The 20,561-nt window shown below is 41.6% G+C and overlaps 1 protein-coding gene across 6 annotated transcripts in view; it reads left to right on the forward strand.

Moving 5' to 3' along the window:
• The first annotated feature begins 14,221 nt into the window (after positions 1-14,221).
• Positions 14,222-20,561, forward strand: part of CNTRL (centriolin) — an 87,323-nt gene continuing 80,983 nt past the window's right edge. For 5 of the 6 annotated variants that reach the window (XM_061426721.1, XM_061426726.1, XM_061426725.1 and 2 more), the window contains exon 1: positions 14,222-14,312. The gene's annotated coding sequence lies outside the window, so the exon portion shown is untranslated. Of the gene's footprint in view, positions 14,313-14,538; positions 14,603-20,561 lie in introns of those variants that run through there. The other variant, XM_061426722.1, reaches the window with a different exon arrangement.

The following is a 20,561-nucleotide window of genomic DNA, read 5'->3' on the forward strand; positions in this document are numbered from 1 at the left end:
CATACATGACCACAGGAAAAACCATAGCCTTGACTAGACGGACCTTTGTTGACAAAGTAATGTCTCTGCTTTTCAATATGCTATCTAGGTTGGTCATAACTTTTCTTCCAAGGAGTAAGCGTCTTGTAATTTCATGGCTGCAGTCACCATCTGCAGTGATTTTGGAGCCCCCAAAAATAAAGTCTGACACTGTTTTCACTGTTTCCCCATCTATTTCCCATGAAGTGATGGGACCAGATGCCATGATCTTCATTTTCTGAATGTTGAGCTTTAAGCCAACTTTTTCACTCTCCTCTTTCACTTTCATCAAGAGGCTTTTTAGTTCCTCTTCACTTTCTGCCATAAGGGTGGTGTCATCTGCATATCTGAGGTTATTGATATTTCTCCTGGCAATCTTGATTCCAGCTTGTGCTTCTTCCAGTCCAGTGTTTCTCATGATGTACTCTGCATAGAAGTTAAATAAGCAGGGTGACAATATACAGCCTTGACATACTCCTTTTCCTACTTGGAACCAGTCTGTTGTTCCATGTCCAGTTCTAACTGTTGCTTCCTGACCTGCATATAGGTTTCTCAAGAGGCAGGTCAGGTGGTCTGGTATTCCCATCTCTTTCAGAATTTTCCACAGTTTATTGTGATCCACATAGTCAAAGGCTTTGGCATAGTCAATAAAGCAGAAATTGATGTTTTTCTGGAACTCTCTTGCTTTTTCCATGATCCAGCGGATGTTGGCAATTTGATCTCTGGTTCCTCTATTTCTAAAACCAGTTTGAACATCTGGAAGTTCATGGTTCACATATTGCTGAAGCCTGGCTTGGAGAATTTTGAGCATTACTTTACTAGCGTGTGAGATGAGTGCAATTGTGCGGTAGTTTGAGCATTCTTTGGCATTGCCTCTCTTTGGGATTGGAATGAAAACTGACCTTTTCCAGTCCTGTGGCCACTGCTGAGTTTTCCAAATTTGCTGGCATATTGAGTGAAACACTTTCACAGCATCATCTTTCAGGATTTGAAATAGCTCAACTGGAATTCCATCACCTCCACTAGCTTTGTTCATAGTGATGCTTCCTAAGGCTCACTTGACTTCACATTCCAGGATGTCTGGCTCTAGGTGAGTGATCACACCATCGTGATTATCTGGGTCGTGAAGATCTTTTTTGTACAGTTCTTCTGTGCATTCTTGCCACCTCTTCTTAATATCTTCTGCTTCTGTTAGGTCCATACCATTTCTGTCCTTTATCGAGCCCATCTTTGCATGAAATGTTCCCTTGGTATCTTTAATTTTCTTGAAGAGATCTCTAGTCTTTCCCATTCTGTTGTTTTCCTCTATTTCTTTGCATTGATTGCTGAGGAAGGCTTTCTTATCTCTCCTTGCTATTCTTTGGAACTCTGCATTCAGATGCTTATATCTTTCCTTTTCTCCTTTGCTTTTCACTTCTCTTCTTTTCACAGCTATTTGTAAGGCCTCCTCAGACAGCCATTTTGCTTTTTTGCATTTCTTTTCCATGGGGATGGTCTTGATCCCTGTCCTGTGTACAATGTCATGAACCTCCATCCATAGTTCATCAGGCACTCTATCTATCAGATCTAGTCCCTTAAATCTATTTCTCACTTCCACTGTATAATCATAAGGAATTTGATTTAGGTCATACCTGAATGGTCTAGTGGTTTTTCCTACTTTCTTCAATTTAAGTCTGAATTTGGCAATAAGGAGTTCATGATCTGAGCCACAGTCAGCTCCCAATCTTGTTTTTGCTGACTGTATAGAGCTTCTCCCTCTTTGGCTGCAAAGAATATAATCAATCTGATTTCTGTGTTGACCATCTGGTGATGTCCATCTGGTGATGTCCATGTGACATCTTGTGTTGTTGGAAGAGGGTGTTTGCTATGACCAGTGGATTCTCTTGGCAAAACTATATTAGCCTTTGCCCTGCTTCATTCTGTATTCCAAGGCTAAATTTGCCTGTTACTCCAGGTGTTTCTTGACTTCAACTTTTGCATTCCAGTCCCCTATAATGAAAAGGACATCTTTTTTGGGTGTTAGTTCTAAAAGGTCTTGGAGGTCTTCATAGAACTGTTCAACTTCAGCTTCTTCAGTGTTACTGGTTGGGGCATAGACTTGGATTACTGTGATATTGAATGGTTTGCCTTGGAAACGAACAGAGATCATTCTGTCATTTTTGATATTGTATCCAAGTACTGCATTTCAGACTCTTTTGTTGACCATGATGACTACTCCATTTCTTCTGAGGGATTCCTGCCCACAGTAGTAGATATAGTGGTCACCCGAGTTAAATTCACCCATTCCAGTCCATTTTAGTTCACTGATTCCTAGAATGTCGACGTTCACTCTTGCCATCTCCTGTTTGACCACTTCCAATTTGCCTTGATTCATGGACCTAACAATCCAGGTTCCTATGCAATATTGCTCTTTACAGCATCCGACCTTGTTTCTATCACCAGTCACATTCCAACTGGGTATTGTTTTTGCTTTGGCTCCATCCCTTCATTCTTTCTGGAGTTATTTCTCCACTGATCTCCAGTAGCATATTGGGCACCTACCGACCTGGGGAGTTCCTCTTTCAGCATCCTATCATTTTGCCTTTTCATACTGTTCATGGGGTTCTCAAGGCTAGAATACTGAAGTGGTTTGCCATTCCCTTCTCCAGTGGACCACATTCTGTCAGATGTGACCCATCAGTGACCAGGATATGGGCAAGGAAACTGTGAAGCTATTGTTTTCTTATTTTCCTCAAGGCTGCATTCAATTACCTATACAGATTCATCCTGAACTACAAGTTTTCAGTAGTTGCTTCTTCACTTGTCTGTTTTCCCTTCTAGATTACAGCTGTATGATGACAGGTACTGAGTCTAACATATACAATAGGGATACACACAGAACTTTTCACAGCACCTAAAAGGTACTTAGCCACTTAACAAACTGCTGCTAAACGAATGAACAAATAAACACACCATCAGGTGTGTCCAAAGAAGATGATGCTGAAAGGGCAGTTGAGGGCCGGATTGTATATGGCCATGAATGTCACAGTAAGGTGGGTAGAATGGAAATTAAGCACATTTTGAACTTGCTGCTCTGACACGGAAGATGTAGCCATCTTTTTTTGATGTACTAATATTCTTTATAGGCTTCCTTGGTGGCTCAGACAGTAAAGCGTCTGCCTGCAATGCGGGAGACCCGAGTTCGATCCCTGGGTTGGGAAGATCCCCTGGAGAAGGAAATGGAAACCCACTCCAGTATTCTGGCCTGGAAAACCCCATGGACAGAGGGGCCTGGTAGGCTACAGTCCATGGTGTCGCAGAGAGTTGGACACGACTGAGCAACTTCACTTGGACTTTCAAGTATTCTTTATTTTATGAAAAGAATAGACAGGTAGTACATGCTACACAAAGAATTAAGAAAATTGTTCTCTAAGGTAAAACACAAGCAGAAACTATTGAAAGTGTGAGGTGTCAAACATTAATTCACAACAGCAACTTTAAAAAATGATCTACCATAAAAGCATAAGATTTTGATAGTGTTTGTTAAGTAGGAACCTCATTGCTGTAAAGTGAGACTTCATTTTGTTGGTAATTGTAATAATAATGGAATTGTATGAGTAGTGAAAGAACATTCTCATGGAATTGATGCCACTGACATGTATGCGGTTGCAAGACCATCTTCTAAACTGCGACCAGTAGGCTAATATTTGAACCACTGAGGTCTGAACCATATCAAGCAGGAACAATGATAAGACAATTACTAAGCAAAAGTATACTAAAAAGATTTAATGTAAAAAGATTTTTAGATTGCAACTGGTGCAACTGATAAGTCTGGCATCAATTCAGTCCAGAACATTTTCATACCGAGAGTCAGAAAAACTCTCAGCTCTGGTGAGAGTGACTGTAGCTGTGTTTTAATTTTTGGCCATTTTGTTCTGTAACTGAAGCCATGCAAAGGGAAAAACATTTTATTTCAAGGTCATATTTAATATATGCCAACTCTTCTCACACAAGCTTCAAAACTTTGATCACAAGAAGACAATGTGTTTTTCTTGTTCTGTATGCAGGCCCATGCATGGACTTAAACTACAACTAAGAAGAAACAAAGACAGTGACACAGACATGGAGCCAAAAGAGCTTCTGATCAAATTTCATACCATTTTCAGTTCTATTTACACAGTACTGAAATAGGCCACAAACATTTGTCATTCCCTAATACTGAGGAGGGAGATTCCCCTCCTCCCCACTTGTGACAAATAAACAAAACTATGATAATAACAATGAACAAAAAAATGATAACAACTGAGGTTATCTCAAACTTCCTCAATCACAGCACTACTGACATCTGAGGCTGAATTACGTATTGTAGTGGTTGCCCTGTGCATTGCAGGCTATTTAGCAGCATGCCTGATACCATTAGGTGTCAGTAGAACCTTCCCAGTCATGAAACAAAATGTCCCAGACATTACTAATGTCCCGTGGGCAAAATAACCCTTGGTTGAGAATCAGTGGGTTGCTGCTGTATGGTTTAGCATTTAAAGGGAGAATGAGGAAAATACTTACTTAGGCTCCTATCAAAGATATAGACTTTAGCAGGCTCTTCACTTGAGCTATTTGACTATTTTAAGTTAACATTGCAAACTGTAATTCCCTCGACTTCCCTTATAAAGCTATTACCTCAAATACCATCTCTCTAATGATGACTTCGGCGAAGGCAATGGCATCCCACTCCAGTACTCTTGCCTGGAAAATCCCATGGACAGAGGAGCCTGATAGGCTGCGGTACATGGGGTCACTAGAAGTCGGACACGACTGAGCGACTTCACTTTCACTTTTCACTTTCATGCATTGCAGAAGGAAATGGCAACCCGCTCCAGTGTTCTTGCCTGGAGAATACCAGGGATGGGGGAGCCTGGTGGGCTGCCGTCTCTGAGATCGCACACAGTTGGATATGACTGAAGTGACTTAGCAGCAGCAGCAGCAGCAGCAATGATGACTTCCAAATTGATATCTCCAGTGAGAAACTCTCCTTCTAAATGTTGGTTTGCTCCAGGGTTCTGGTCTTTTTAAAAATCTTTTTCTACATACATTTACTGGCAGGCAATCTCATTTAATGGCATGGATTTCAATACCATCTCTGTATACCAATACATCTAAATTTCACTCCCTGGAGCTCTCTTCTACCTGTCTTACTCAAAACCTCCACTTGAATATCTACTGCCTCACTTAAAATCTCTACTTGGCAATCTAATTACCATCTTAAATTTAATACATCCCAACTCCGACTCAATGGACATGCGTTTGAGTGAACTACGGGAGTTGGTGATGGACAGGGAGGCCTGGTGTGCTGTGATTCATGGGGTCGCAAAGAATCGGACACGACTGAGCGACTGAACTGAACTGAACTTCTAAAGATCTCCTCCACCACAACAGAGCAAACAATGAAAAGTTGTCAGATGTCTGAAAAAAGCCTCTAACGTAAATTTGTTAACATAAACTTTCCCCCTAAAATTAAGGAGGGGAAAATCTTGGAGGACATATAGCTTATACAAAGTGAAGAAGACTATTACCCTTTCCACAAAACAAACAAACAAGACGCAACATTCTTGTAAAGATATATTACATCCATGCAGCAAGAATAGGATACTATTAAAAGGAACATTCAGAAACAAAATGAGCTCTCGGATATGAAAAACATGACAGCATAAGCAGAAAACTTTGGAAGATAAAGTAGAGTAAATCCTCAAAGAAAAAATTAAAGCAAAAAGACAAAGGGATGGAGGATAAGATGATTAGAGGACCAGCATGAATAATGGGAGCTCCAGAAAGAGGGGACAGAAAAGAATGGAGGGAACTTTCATTAATGAAATAATAAGAAAAAAATTTAACAACAGAAGGACATAGTTATTAGATTAGAAAAACCTTCCAAGTGCCAAGCAAAAAGATGAATATATATTGATACCAAAGCATGTCATTTGAAACTTTTGAGACACTAAGAACAGAAAAATAGATCCTACTAGTTTCCAGAGAGAGAAGGAAAGAGGTGACATATAAAGGAGTAGGAGTCGAAAGGATTAGGAGTTAGAATGGAGAAAGATTTGGGCTTTTCAGCATGGGAAGAAGACGACGAAGAAGTAATATCTTCAAAGTTCTAAAGGAAAATTATTTCTAATGTAGAACTCTATATACAACCAAATTATCCATCAACTGTAACAACAAAGACATTTTTTAAAATGCAAGATTTAGAAAAAGTTTTTTCCTTCTGTAACCCTATGCAAATGTGTCACTACCAAAGAGTGGTAGAGAAAAAAACCAACAGAATAGAGATATGGGATACATGTAATAGAAGATCCAATGCAAGAGGGAGGCAAAAGGATTTCTCAATAGGATAATGAAGGGAAAATCCTTGATGACAGCAGTACGCAAGATTTACAGGAAAACCCAAACACTTGGAGCAGCTGGGACTCACAGGACCTAGATTTATGTTGCTCTTCTATCATTTTTCTAACTTGAGGTAAGAATGCCCACGTGAGTCTGATCTAGGTTCCTATTTGTATTGGCTGGTTGTAATCACATTCTCTGGAGAAGGGCATGGCAACCCACTCCAGTATTCTTGCCTGGAAAATCCCATGGACAGAGGAGCCTGGTGGGCTACAGTCCATAGGGGTCGCAAGAGTTGGACATGACTCAGCAACTACACCACCACCACCACCACCAATCACATTCTGTTGAAATTCCTGCTTTTTGCTCCTGACCCACACTACTTCCTATCAGAAGCCTAGTTGCCATGATTTCTGTTCTTACTCACTATGTGACCATGTACACTGACATCCTAAGAAGCAGTTCCTGTATAGTCTCAAGAGATAAAACAAGGTTGTGATCCAGAAAATAATCACCTATCTACTTTAGGGATCCTAATAATGGCAATCTTGACCTTTCCTTAAGTAGACTTTCTACTTTTGGCTTTCTACTTAGTTATTCAAAGCTAAATATTATATTTGTTGTTGTTGTTAAGTCAGTATGTCATGTCTGACTCTTTTGCGACCCCATGGACTGTAGCTTGCCAGCCAGGCTCTTCTGTCCATGGGATTTCCCAGGCAAGAATACTGGAGTGGATTGCCATTTCCTTCTACAGGGGATCTTCTTGACCCAAGGACTGAACACACATCTCCTGCATTGGCAGGCAGATTCTTTACCATTCAACCGCCAGGGAAGTCCAAACATTATATTAATTAAGGACAAATATATACTTGAAAAAACTATAGAGAAAAGCAAGAAGATTATTAAAATAAAATTCAGAATTTTTAATATAAGAGTCATTTTCCTTTGGGAAAAAGGGTGGGAAATGATACAGGGGATGGGTACATTAGGGTTACAAAGAGAGCATTTGTTTCTTAATGTGGGTGGTAGATATGCAAGTATTCATTATGTTATTATTCTTTAAGCTGTATTTAAATTTTTATAACCTCTTCTATATATGTGATAAATAATAAATGCCATGTAAAAGATTAAATAACACATTTTAAGAGTGATGAGTACTTTTTACAAAAAAATCAAACCTAAGTGGAAGGTAAACACAATATATTCTACAAATATTTATGTGCTCTCCTTTCTTTTGTCAGCTTCTTTAATAAAGTTAAATTATATAAGGTAATAATAACAAATTACTGGGTGTGTTAGTAACATATATGCAGGTTGTAAGTACTATAATAATAGCACAAAAATGGGGAAAGAGGAAATAAAGCTATTTCTGTGGAGTAGCATTTTTATGTTTAACTGGCATTAGATTAGTACAAATATGAAGGAGACTTTATAAGTTAAGGTGTATATGGTAAGCCATAGAGTAATCATTAAAAAAAGAAGTTTTTTTTAAGTTAATTAAAATACTAAAACTAGAAAATTCTTAGTCAAAATATTTATTTAAAGTAAAAGAAAGCTGAAGGAGGAATAAAGAAAAAAAGAAATGAAACATAAAAAACAAAAAATAAAATGGCAGCTATAAATCAAGGTATATAAATTATAACAATAAAAGAATAAATTAAATTGTACAATTAAAAGCTAGAAACTTTCAGGCAAATAAAAAATAAGATTCAACTACATGCTATCTACAGAATATACAGTTTTGGTTCAAAGATAAAAATAGGTTGAAAGTAAAAGGACAGGAAAAGATATATCATGCAAACAGCAACTATTAATATAAGAAAACAGGAGTGGCTATACTATGTTAGACAAAACAGACTTTGAAATTTTAAAAATTGCTAGAGATAAAGAGGGATTTTTATAAGAACAGAAGAGTCAACCCATCAGGAGGATATAACGATTATAAACATATATACTTGCCACCAGAGCTCCAAAATATGTGAAGCAAAAAAAGACAGTTGAAGGGAGAAACAGAAAATTTCAACAATAATCGTTTCAGTTATGGATAGAACAGATATGTAAAAGATCAACAAGGAAAAAGACTAGAACAACACCACAAATCAACTAGACCTGGTAGACAAACGTTTTATTCCGAAAGAACAGAATATACATTTTTCTCAAGTGCACGTGAAGCATTATCCAGGACAGATCATATGCTAGGCTATAAAACAAGCCTCAATTAGTATAAAAGGACTGAAAAAACATATTTTTCTGATCACAATTGAGCAAAATTAAATATTAATGACAAAATAAATTTGAGGAACTTCCAAACCTGTGAAAATTAAACAAAGCATTCATTAAAAAAAACAAAACAAAACAATGAGTCTAAGAAGAAATTACAAGGGAAATTAGAAAACAGTTTTAGAAGAATGACAATGAAACATACAACACACCAAAACAAAAGGGATACAGCTAAAGCAGCACTTAGCAGAAAACCTTTTGCTATAAATGCCTACATTATAAAGGAAAAAAGATCTCAAATCAAAAACCTAATCTCCACTTTAAGACAGTGAAAAGAGTAAACCAATACAAAGCAAGCAGAAGGAAATAAATGATAAGGATTAGCGTGGAAATTAATGAAATAAAGAGTAGAGCAACTCCCTTGGAGTCAGTGGTTAATACTCCATGCTTCCACTGCAGGGGGTGTGGATTGGATCCCTGGTCGGGGAACTAAGATCCTGCATGCCAATTGGCAAAAAAAAAAAAAAGAAGAAGAAGAAGAAAGAAAAGAAAATTTATTGAACTGAATAAAAATGAACATGCAGCATATCAACTTGAATTATAACAAAAGAGTAGAAAAACAATAGAGAAAATCAACCTAACCAAAGCTGGTTCTTTGAAAAGAGCAACAAAATTAACAAAGTTTTAGTTAAGCTCTTTCCAAAAAAGAGAAGACTCAAATTGCTGAAATCACAAATGAAACAGGAGACATTACTTCCAACATTCAATAAGTGGACGGGAATACTAAGGGATCATCTCCTAAGATTCAGTTTGGTCTCTCACTTTATCCTTAAACCTACCAGCCAGAACCTAAGTGTCACTCTAAGTGAAGGCCATCAAAGGCCTAATTACTAAGGAGGTCTTCAGAAATCATTATGAGAGAGAATTAGGAATTCAAGCTCCTGCATTGAGTTACAGAGTCGCTCAGTCATGTCTGACTCTTTGTGACCCATGGACTGCAGCACACCAGGCTTCCCTGTCTGTCACAAACTCCCAGAGCTTGCTCAAACTCATGTCCATTGAGTCAGTGATGCTATCCAACCATCTCATTCTCTGTCGTCCCCTTCTCCTCCTGCCTTCAACTTTTCCCAACATCAGGGTCTTTCCCAACGAGTCAGTTCTTCGAATCAGGTGGCCAAAGTATTGCAGGTTCAGCTTCAGCCTCAGTCCTTCCAGTGAATATTCAGGACTGATTTCCTTTAGGATTGACTGGTTTGATCTCCTTGCAGTCCAAGGGACTTTTAAGAGTCTTCTCCAACACCACAGTTCAAAAGCATCAATTCTTCAGCACTCAGTTTTCTTTATGGTCCAACTCTCACACCCATACATGAATACTAGAAAAACTATAGCTTTGACTAGACAGACCTTTGTCAGCAAAGTAATGTCTCTGCTTTTTAATATACTGTCTAGGTTGGTCATAGCTTTTCTTCCAAGGAGCAAGTGTTTTTTAATTTCATGACTGCAGTCACCACCTGCAGTGATTTTGGAGCCCAAGAAAATAAAGTCTCTCACTGTTTCCATTGTTTCTCCATATATTTGCCACGATGGGACCAGAAGCCACGATCTTAGTTGTTTGTATGTTAAGTTTTAAGCCAGCTTGTTCACTCTCCTCTTTCACTTTCATCAAGAGGCTCTTTAGTTCTTCTTTACTTTCTGCCATAAGGGTGGTGTCATCTGCATATCTGAGGTTATTGTTATTTCTCCTGGCAATCTTGATTCCAGTTTGTGCTTCATCCAGCCCGGCATTTTGCATGATGCACTCTGCATATAAGTTAAACAAGCAGGGTGACAATATAAAGCCTTGATGTACTCCTTTCCCAGTTTAGAACCAGTCCATGTCTGGTTCAACTGTTGCTTCTTGACCTGCATACAGATTTCTCAGGAGGCAGGAAAGATGGTCTGGTATTCCCATCTCTTGAAGAATTTCCCACAGTTTGTCATGATCCACACAGTCAAGGGCTTTAGCATAGCCAATGAAGCAGATGTTTTTCTGGAGCTCTCTTGCTTTTTTGATGATCCAATGGATGTTGGCAATTTGTTCTCTGGTTCCTCTGACTTTATAAATCCAGCTTGAACATCTAGAAGTTCTCAGTTCACATACTGTTGAAGCCTGGCTTGGAGAACTTTGAGCATTACTTTGCCAGCATGTGAGATGAGTGCAATTGTGTGATAGTTTGAACTTTCTTTGGGATTGGAATGAAGACTGACCTTTTCCAGACCTGTGGCCACTGCTGAGTTTTCCAAATTTGCTGGCATATTGAGTGCAACACTTTCACAGCATCATCTTTTAGAATTTGAAATAGTTCAACTGGAATTCTATCACCTCCACTAGCTTTGTTTGTAGTGATGCTTCCTAAGGCCCACTTGACTTCATATTCCAGGATGTCTGGCTCTAGGTGAGTGATCATACCACTATGGTTATCTGGGTCATGAAGATCTTTTTTGTATAGTTCTTCTGTGTATTCTTGCTACCTCTTGTTAATATCTTCTGCTTCTGTTAGGTCCATACCATTTCTGTCCTTCATTGTGCCCATCTTTGCACAAAATGTTCCCTTGGTATCTCTAATTTTCTTGAAGAGATTTTTAGTCTTTCCCATTTTATTGTTTTCCTTTATTTCTTTGCACTGATCACTGAGGAAGGCTTTCTTATCTCTCCTTGCGATTCTTTGGAACTCTGCATTCAGATGGGTATATCTTTCCTTTTCTCCTTTGCCTTTTGCTTCTCTTCTTTTTTCATCTATTTGTAAGGCCTCCTCAGACAACCATTTTGCCTTTTTGCATTTCTTTTTGGGGGGATGGTCTTGATTACCGCCTCCTGTACAACGTCATGAACCTCCACCCATAGTTCTTTAGGCACTCTGTTTATCAGATCTAATCCCTTGAATCTATTTGTCACTCCGGGATTTGATTTAGGTCATACTTGAATGATCTAGTGATGGTGATTGCAGCCATGAAATTAAAAGATGCTTGCTCCTTGGAAGGAAAGATGATGACCAACATAGACAGCATATTAAAAAGCAGAGATATTACTTTGCCAGCAAAGGTCCGTCTAGTCAAGGCTATGGTTTTTCCACTAGTCATGTATGGATGTGAGAGTTGGACTATAAAGAAAGCTGAGTGCTGAAGAATTGATAGTTTTGAACTGTGGTGTTGGAGAAGACTCTTGAGAGTCCCTTGGACTGCAAGGAGATCCAACCAGTCCATCCTAAAGGAGATCAGTCCTGGGTGTTCATTGGAAGGACTGATGTTGAAGCTGAAACTCCAATATTTTGGCCACCTGATGCAAAGAACTGACTCATTTGAAAAGACCCTGATGCTGGGAAAGACTGAAGGCAGGAGGGAAGGGGACAACAGAGAATGAGATGGTTGGATGGCATCACTGACTCAATGGACATGAGTTTGAGTAAACTCTGGGAGTTGGTGATGGACAGGGAGGCATGGTGTGCTAGAGTCCAAGGGGTCACAAAGAGTCAGACATGACTGAGCAACTGAATTGACTGAGTGACCAGTCTCTGGATTTTGTGTATATTTTCGACAGCTACTTATTAGATTGATAATGAACTATACCAGCATACCATATTTTGATAATGGATCCTACCTGAATATCATTACAGACTTTAAGGGGTATAGCAGTGAGGTGACACAATAAATCTAATTCTCTGTGGGAAAAGAGAAGAAAAAAAAAAAAAACAACCAAGTGTCAGAACAAAACAACAAAAAATAATAGAACTGAAAGTCAGCAATGTACACATTCCAAACTAATAAATATCATCTGAGCTTAGAATTTTTTTTAAGAAAGGATAGATCGTCCTTTCAATTTAAACTGTGGGGCTTTTCATGAATTTTGACTTTTCTAGAGCTCAAAGGGTCTCGTGCTGCTGCTAGGTCGCTTCAGTCGTGTCCAACTCTGTGCGACCCCATAGACAGCAGCCCACTAGGCTCCCCCGTCCCCGGGATTCTCCAGGCAACAACACTGGAGTGGGTTGCCATTTCCTTCTCCAATGCATGAAAGTGAAAAGTGAAAGAGAAGTCGCTCAGTCATGTCCGACTCTTAGCGACCCCATGGACTGCAGCCCACCAGGCTCCTCCGTCCATGGGATTTTCCAGGCTACAGTACTGGAGTGGAGTGACATTGCCTTCGCTGCAAAGGGTCTCCTGTGTTGCTTAAATACCAGTTGGGGAGAGAGAAGCATTCACTTAAATGTGAACGTGAATGGCGCCCCTGTTGAAAACTACCTGAACTTCTGATTCTTGAATCCATCTCTGCCTTTCAGAAAAATTACAAGTGCTTAAGATGGTTCAAGGGCAACCCACTCCAGTACTCTTGCCTTGAAAATCCCATGGACGGAGGAGCCTGGTAGGCTGCAATACAGGGGGTCGAGAAGAGTTGGACACGGCTGAGCGACTTCACTTTCACTCTTCAGTTTCATGCATTGGAGAAGGAAATGGCAACCCACTCCAGTATTCTTGCCTGGAGAATCCCACGGACGGGGGAGCCTACTGGGCTGCCATCTTGGGGTTGCACAGAGTCGGACACGACTGAAGCAACTTAGCAGCAGAGCAGCAGCAAGATGGTTCATAATAAGGCCTCTCTTCTTGCTTTAGCTTCTGCACTCCAGATTTTTGGCTGCCATCCTGATTTATTTAACATCAGCTCATTGTCAAGCTCCTTCTCCCCATTCCTCCTGGGGTTTGCACAAGTTGCTCCCTTTGCCAAGCAGATTTTTCCCCACTCCCATACTCCCTTGACTAAGTTCTTTGGTTCTTACAAGACTTAAGGAAGGATGAGGCGTCATTAGGCAAAGGTCATTTACCTAATGACCTTTGCCTAATACTGTCCAGGGTACCAGCTGGGAAATGGGAAGCTGGAATGGAGGAACGGTGTCCTTAGAGACCACGTTTTTAAAAAGAATTCACCGTATTTCCCTAGTATTCAGCACAGTAAGTGCTAAATTCTCTTAAACTATGTGTTAAAAATATGTGGTGAAATGCAGCCCTTTCAGGCAGGCCACAACCGAAGTTTCTTCAGCTGCTTTGGCTTTCCTGTCACAACCTGAGGACTATTCTCAGCCAGGACTCCCAGGCTGCTCTCATTCCCGTAACCTCGGGTGCATGTGAAGCCTAAACTGCGTTCCCTCAGAGGTTCATCTACGTCTGACCTGTCTGGTCCCTGAAGAAGAGAATTCGCCTCAGAAACGGGCCGTGCGAAGGAGGAGCGTGCGAGGCACACTAGTTCAAAGCCAGACGGCCAGCAATGGACATGCGGGGGCTTGGTGACAGCTACATGGGTCTCTCAGGTCGTCCTCAGGCCCAGCCCCCGCGGAGTATGTCAAGGCCTGAGCATGAGGAGTCGGCCGCTTCGCCTCAGAGAAAAGAGCAGGGCCTCTCGCCGCCGGCAGCGGGAAATCTCGCCTCGCGCGGGCTCCCGCGGGCTCCCACGCGCCTTTGCGCGCCCGCCGCCCTGGCCGACTAAGAGGCGGGAAGCCTGGTCCCGCCCCCAAGCTCCGGGGAGGGGCGTGACCGCTGCAGGCTCCGCCCACGCGGCGCGCACGGCCCCACGGCAACCGGCACAACACAACAAAATGGCTGCTGCGCCGCTGGGCGCCTGAAGGGAACTGCCGGCACCTCTCCGCCCGGCCTCGTCCGGCGGGCTTGCTCGGTCTCGCTCTTTCGTGGTGAGTGCCAGGCCTGGTCTAGGCCGTTCTCCGGCCTCCAGGCGGAGCGGGTGGGGACCAGCGGCGAAGGCGGGAAGGCCTGGACCCAGCGAGGGATGGATTCGGGGCGGGGGCGTGTGCCTGGGAGTTGGGATTGGATGGGAAGGAGGGAGGGCCCGGAACCGGCGTGGGGCGGGGGAGGAGGATGGAGGGAGGTTTGGATTAGAAGTGAGGAGGTCACGGGGTGGGGGCTTTGGGATGAAGGGCCGGAGTGTGGGGAGGTGTGGACGCGGGGGTTCGGCGAGTGAAAGGTAGGGTCCCGCTGCCGAGCGGAGCGGGGTGGAGGTGTGCCAGGTGTCTGCGGGGAATGGCTGGGATACAGGATGGTGTGGGTACCCTGACGGGCGTCCTGAAATCGACCGGAACACAGTACATGGAGAAAAAAGAGCGTTGGGATATGGGGAAGAAAAAGAAGGGGAAGAGCAAATACTTTGTCGTATAACGGTTAAGGGACAGGTGCATTTTCAAGTCAAAGCTTGGCTTCACGTCTTGATTCTGCTACTGTGCTGCTGACCGTCTGTGAGATTTGGGCTTGCTAATGTTTTCTCGTTTGTGAAAATGCTCGCTGACTGCTTTTGAGTGTACCTTGTGTGCCAGATTCGGTTCTACATCCTTTAGTCCTTCCCATTAACTGATTTAGAATTTAAAATAACTTGAACGAGGTCATCATTCCCATCTTAAAAGTGATGAAACTGGATCAGAGAAGTTAAATAATTTGTCTATGTCACACAGAAAGTGGAAAATTAACCTTTGAACTCAGACTTAATTGTAGAACCCAAGCTCTTAGTTCTTAAGGATACATTGTCACTTATAAATGAGGTTAATGATTATCATAATATACATTATCTGCAAGAATTTGTTTGGTAATGTCTTTAGAGTGCTTAGCACAGGCCTTTCTTCACTCATTCAACAAATATTTATTGTGCACCAAATCATACAGCCTCTACTGTATTGTAGCCTAAACTCTAGAAGGAGAAACAAGCAATAATCAAGTTGTTTCACAAATAATCATTTAATTCTACTTGTAAGGTGTTGGGAAGGATGCTATTTGGGGCAGAGACCTGATCCTCTTGTGTGTTTTGAGTGTGGAAGTCCTGCCTTCCCAGCCCTGTATTCTTAGAGCCTCACAGTTCTTGGTGCCTTAAAGTTGTGGAATAAAATTGAATGACTGAAAAAAAATAAACTAATGAAAAGGTTTGGGAAGCTTTTTTTCTCCCATACTTGAGTAGCATGGAGAGAGATGTGAGAGGAGAGCTCCGGATGTTAATAGGATACGGAGGGACACAGATGTCAGGGTGTTAGAAGAGAGAGGCACATAGATAGCCAGTTGGGTTGAGATGAAGTGGAATGGATGGAGACTGGAGTGTTTTGTTTGAAGACGGGATAATTAGAAGCCAGAGTATTTGAATGAATTAGGATGTCAGAATATTTGCTGTGATGAGCAGTTTGGGAAATCGGGATGAATACAGAAATGTGGAGGCAGGCCACTGGAGAGAATTGTAGAGAAATGGAGAAGACTAGTACAGTGTTAGGGAAGAGACTTTGTGGGAGAACTTGGCAGTCAGAATGGGATGAAGGGTGGGAGGCAAAGGTTGACGAGCACAGGATGGGAGAATTGCCCTTGGTGAGAAATAGGAGTCAGGGTATTTGAAAGGACTAGTTGGAGAATAAGAGTGTTTAAATGTGTCAGAGGGTATGGGATGAAGTCGAATTATAGGGAAAGTACTGAGATGTGATTAAAGGGCTAAGGGGTGCCATGGAGAGGGATATGGAGGTCAAGAAATGGGGATGGATATTTGCTTATTGGAGTAGCTGGGAAGAGAGATGGAAGGTTTGGGAATTATAGAGATCTGCTTCATTTGGATGGAGAAGGCAATGGTATGCCGCTCCAGTACTCTTGCCTGGAAAATCCCATGGATGGAGGAGCCTGGTAGGCTGCAGTCCATGGGGTTGCAGAGTTGGACATGACTGAGCAACTTCACTTTCACTTTTCACTCTCATGCATTGGAGAAGGAAATGGCAACCCACTCCAGTGTTCTTGCCTGGAGAATCCCAGGGATGGGGGAGCCTGGCAGGCTGCTGTCTTTGGGGTCGCACAGAGTCGGACACCACTGAAGTGACTTAGCAGCAGCAGCAGCCTAATTTGGAAAAGATAAGAGATGATGGAATCTTAGAAAGGCTGGATAGAGGTGAAGGTGTAGACTCTACTAAGCTGTGGTGGAGGGGATTGTTAGATCAAGGCCAGTTTCTGAATCTGAGCACAGGATGCGCAATCATATGACTTTGATTATCACATCATTCCAGTGGCTTTCTTTTATTCTGCAGACTTACCTTCTGGGTTTTCAAAATGTATCTCCAGCTCTGGACTTGTTTTGATTTCAGTTTACCCTGCCCCTTCACACACACCAGCCCTGCCTCTCGTCTCTGTCTTCTCTTTTCTATTGCTCGGTCTTTCTGTTGTTTATGTAATTGCAGACCGCAGCCTTGGTCAAGCAGCATCGCTCGCTCTCTCTTAAACTCGTGGTTCAAGGTTTTACTGCTGCCAGGTGTCCTTCCTCAAGTACATTAAATCCTTAAGCCCATATTACTGAGTTAGCTCTTCTGTGACATCGTATGTCCAGGCTTTACAGGGGCTATGGCGACCCAGGGAGGAGGTCTGGGAATGCACTGTGACTTCAAAGCCATCATTTAATCTTTCAGGTTACAATTCATTAAAGGAAGGAGTTGATTTTGATTTCGGGAATCCATTCTAATATATTTATTTAACTCTATTATTGAGTAGGGCAGAGTTTTTCTAATCAAGAGAGATCTCATGATATTCTAGTGAGGCCCAAAGAGTCTTGGTCATTAGGATGTTGTGAGAGGAATTCGGGATGGTTCAGTATTTTAAGAAGTTAGAGATAAGACTAAAGTGCAGGGTATAAAATAATTGTGTTGCATAAAAATGTAGGATGTACATGCATTTTTAAACCAAGAAACTAAAAATGTGTATAAAGCATATCTCTGGAGCATGTAGCATGCTGTCATTCTAATCTTATCATTTTCTGTCATGCTATGAGATAGAGAAGGACATACAGAAGTGGGAACTGGGCCCTGTACCACTCCTCTTTTATTTTTTAAGTCCTTTGCCCTTATGAAAATTGTATTTAACTCAGGAATGAATAAAATTGTGTTGTTAAAGCACATGCCTCTTAGCTCTTTCAAGCTTGAGTATATCATTATTTAGAAAGAGAGCACCAGTACAATCTAACACAGAATGAGGCGTATTACAAAGAGACTTTTTGCCTTGGCAGAATGTTAAGATAGAAATTGTTTGCCACACTTGTGAAATTAGGTCCTAAAGCTTTGTGGTTAAGACATCAATAGCAGTTGTGTGAATTGAGGGAAGCTTTTCTGACCTTTGTGGATGATTTGACATGAAAAAAACTAAAGAGAAAGTAAAGACATAGATTTGCAGTTTAAAGTGATCTAGATTGTAGAACAAGGCAGTTGTCCTTGTTGTACTGTATACCTGTGAAACAATAATCACTTTTTAAAAAAATTTAGCAGGTTTTTGCTACCTTCAAACTAGTCTCCAAGACGCTAGATCGTGAGTTCAGTGGTGCTTTTGTTGTATTAAATTTTCTGTTTTTCCTTCAAAAAAATTAAAATGTTTTAAAAAGCTACCATTTATTTTTATTTATTTTCCTTCCTTCCTGTTTTTATTTTATTATTTCTTTTGGCCATGCCTCACACAGCCTGTGGGGCTTAGTTCCCTGACCAGGGATCGAACCCACAGCCCCTGAATTGGAAGCATGGAAACTTAACCACTGGACAGCTGGCAAAGTCCCTGGCATTAGGATTTGAGCTATCCAAAAACTTTGGGTTGCAGATTACTTTTCTAAAAATAGTTTGTGTTTTGTCTCCACACTTTAGGGCTTCCCTGGTGGCTCAGTAGAGAGTCTGCCTGCAGTGCAGGAGACCCAAGTTCAACCCCTGAGTCGGGAAGACCCTCTGGACGAGGGAATGGCTACCCACTCCGGTATTCTTGCCTGGAGAACCCCATGGACAGAGGAGTCTGGTGGGCTGCAGTCCATGGGATTGCAAAGAGTTGGACCCAACTGGGTGACTAACATCTACACATACACACACTGCATTTTCAGTAGTGAGGGTATGGGAGATTATGGATACTGAGCAAAGTAGAAGCATTGTTAATGCAGCTTGTTCAAGACCTATACATCTTATAACATTTTTTGGTCTAAAAGTTTGGCAGATTTATAATTTTTGCAGTGTGCTTATAAGAGCAGTTGTATATCATGAAAATCTTTTTTGCATAAACCTGACTTGTAAGTTAGGACTCTTGGTATTGAGGACTGATACTGCTCATGAAGATAGCCTTTTGTTGAAGTATTGAATAGCATTTTATTGTTTCTAGGTTCTTTATGAATAATGCATTCTATAAATAGTAATTATCTGCCATCTTCTAAGCTCTGTTCTTGGCCTGGAATACATCAGTGAATAATATCGCTACTTTCATGGAACTTAAATTCTACTAGATTAATTGTGTGATTTGACTTACAAGTTAATTTGAGAGAAGAACTGATTCTCATCATTACTCCAGCTAGCGTTCTATCTGAGTTTGGACTTTTACCTAATACCACTGGATTTGGCAGTGATTTCTTGGATATGAAATCAAAGGCACAGGCGGCAAAAGGAAAAATAGACCAGTTGGATTTCTTTAAAAATTTTAAATGAGTATCAAATGACAATATTTCAGAGACCTCCCTGGTGGCTCAGAGGTAAAGAATCGCCTGCTAGTGCAGGAGACACGGGTCTGATCCCTAGGCCAGGAAGATCCCACATGGCACAGAGCAGCTAAGCCCGTGTGCCACAACTACTGAGCCTGTGCTCTAGAGCAGAGGAGCCCCGGTGAGTGAAGCCGGCGCACCCTAGAGCCCATGCTTCGCAACAAGAGAAGCCGCCACAAGAAGAAGTCCCCTGCACTGCAACTAGAGAAAAGCCCAGGCAGCAGCGGAAGACCCAGCACACTAAAATAAACAGTTTTATTTTTTAAGACAGTATCAATTAGTAGAAAGGAAACCACAGGGTGGGAGAAAACTCTTACAAATGATTTATTTGACTAAAGTTAATATGCAGACTATATAGTGAGAACTCCTGAAAAGGTTAAAAAAAAGAAAGACCAAAGGCAAGCATTTGCACCAGAAATTAGATATAGAGGGCGGTGCGGCTCCAGCCCACAGAGTCTGGGAAAGTAGTGACAGATGTGAGGCTAGAGAGACAGGGCCACATCCCGCGGGCTCTCATAGATCATGATAAATATTTCATTTATTACAGACCCATAGATTAACCTTTTAAATAGATCACTCTGGCCGCAATGTAGTGATGGAAGAGGAAGGGAAGAGAGCTTATAGACAAATCAGCTAGAAGCTGTTATAGTAGTCTGATGAGTGTGTGAATTAGAGTAGACGAGAGGGGAGATGGAAAGAAGGGGACTAATTTGAGGGATACTTAGGAAGTAGAATTGACAAAACTTGGTGACTGATTGGCTTTGGGAAGAAGGAAGTGACTCCCAGTTTCTGGCTTATTCCCAAGAGCATTGTCCACTAGTAAGGGAACGCTGGGGGAGGAACAGGATGGGAAGAAAATGAGGGCGGGATGAGGGAAATGATACGTTCAATCTGGACATGTTGATTCAGGATGCCAATGAGATGTCAGGTAGACAGTTGAGAATAGGTGTCTGGACTCAGAAGAGTTGGATTGAAAATATAAACATCAGTAAAAAGGTGGCATTGGGAATCATGGGTGTACATTAGGTTGTCTCAATTAAGTTTAGAGAGAGATCAGAGGAGACCTGAGGAGCTCTGACATTTAAAGAGTGAATGGATGCGCCTTGGCCAGGAAAGGAGGCTGAGGAGTGGCCAGGGAGACGGGAGGAGAGTGTGGTGTCCCAGAAGCCAGAGGAAGAAACTGTTGCAGGAACGAGAGAGCACTGATCAGCGTGAAATGCTGCTGGTTGTCAAGTATTTCCAGCTTTATGCACTCTAGAACTCTTTGTAAGTAGAAGAGGCACTGTGACTAGTTTGGTCCCATAAACTGAGAACCAAAGTGACAGATGAGGCTTCTGGCTGGAGTACATGTCAGTACAAGACCTTCTGGAGGTCTCTCTTCCCTCTGGTAAGGTAATCAGCAGTGTCTGAAATGATGTCTGCT

The sequence above is a fragment of the Bos javanicus genome, chromosome 8, assembly GCF_032452875.1.
Source record: "Bos javanicus breed banteng chromosome 8, ARS-OSU_banteng_1.0, whole genome shotgun sequence".
Classification (NCBI taxonomy): domain Eukaryota; kingdom Metazoa; phylum Chordata; class Mammalia; order Artiodactyla; family Bovidae; genus Bos; species Bos javanicus.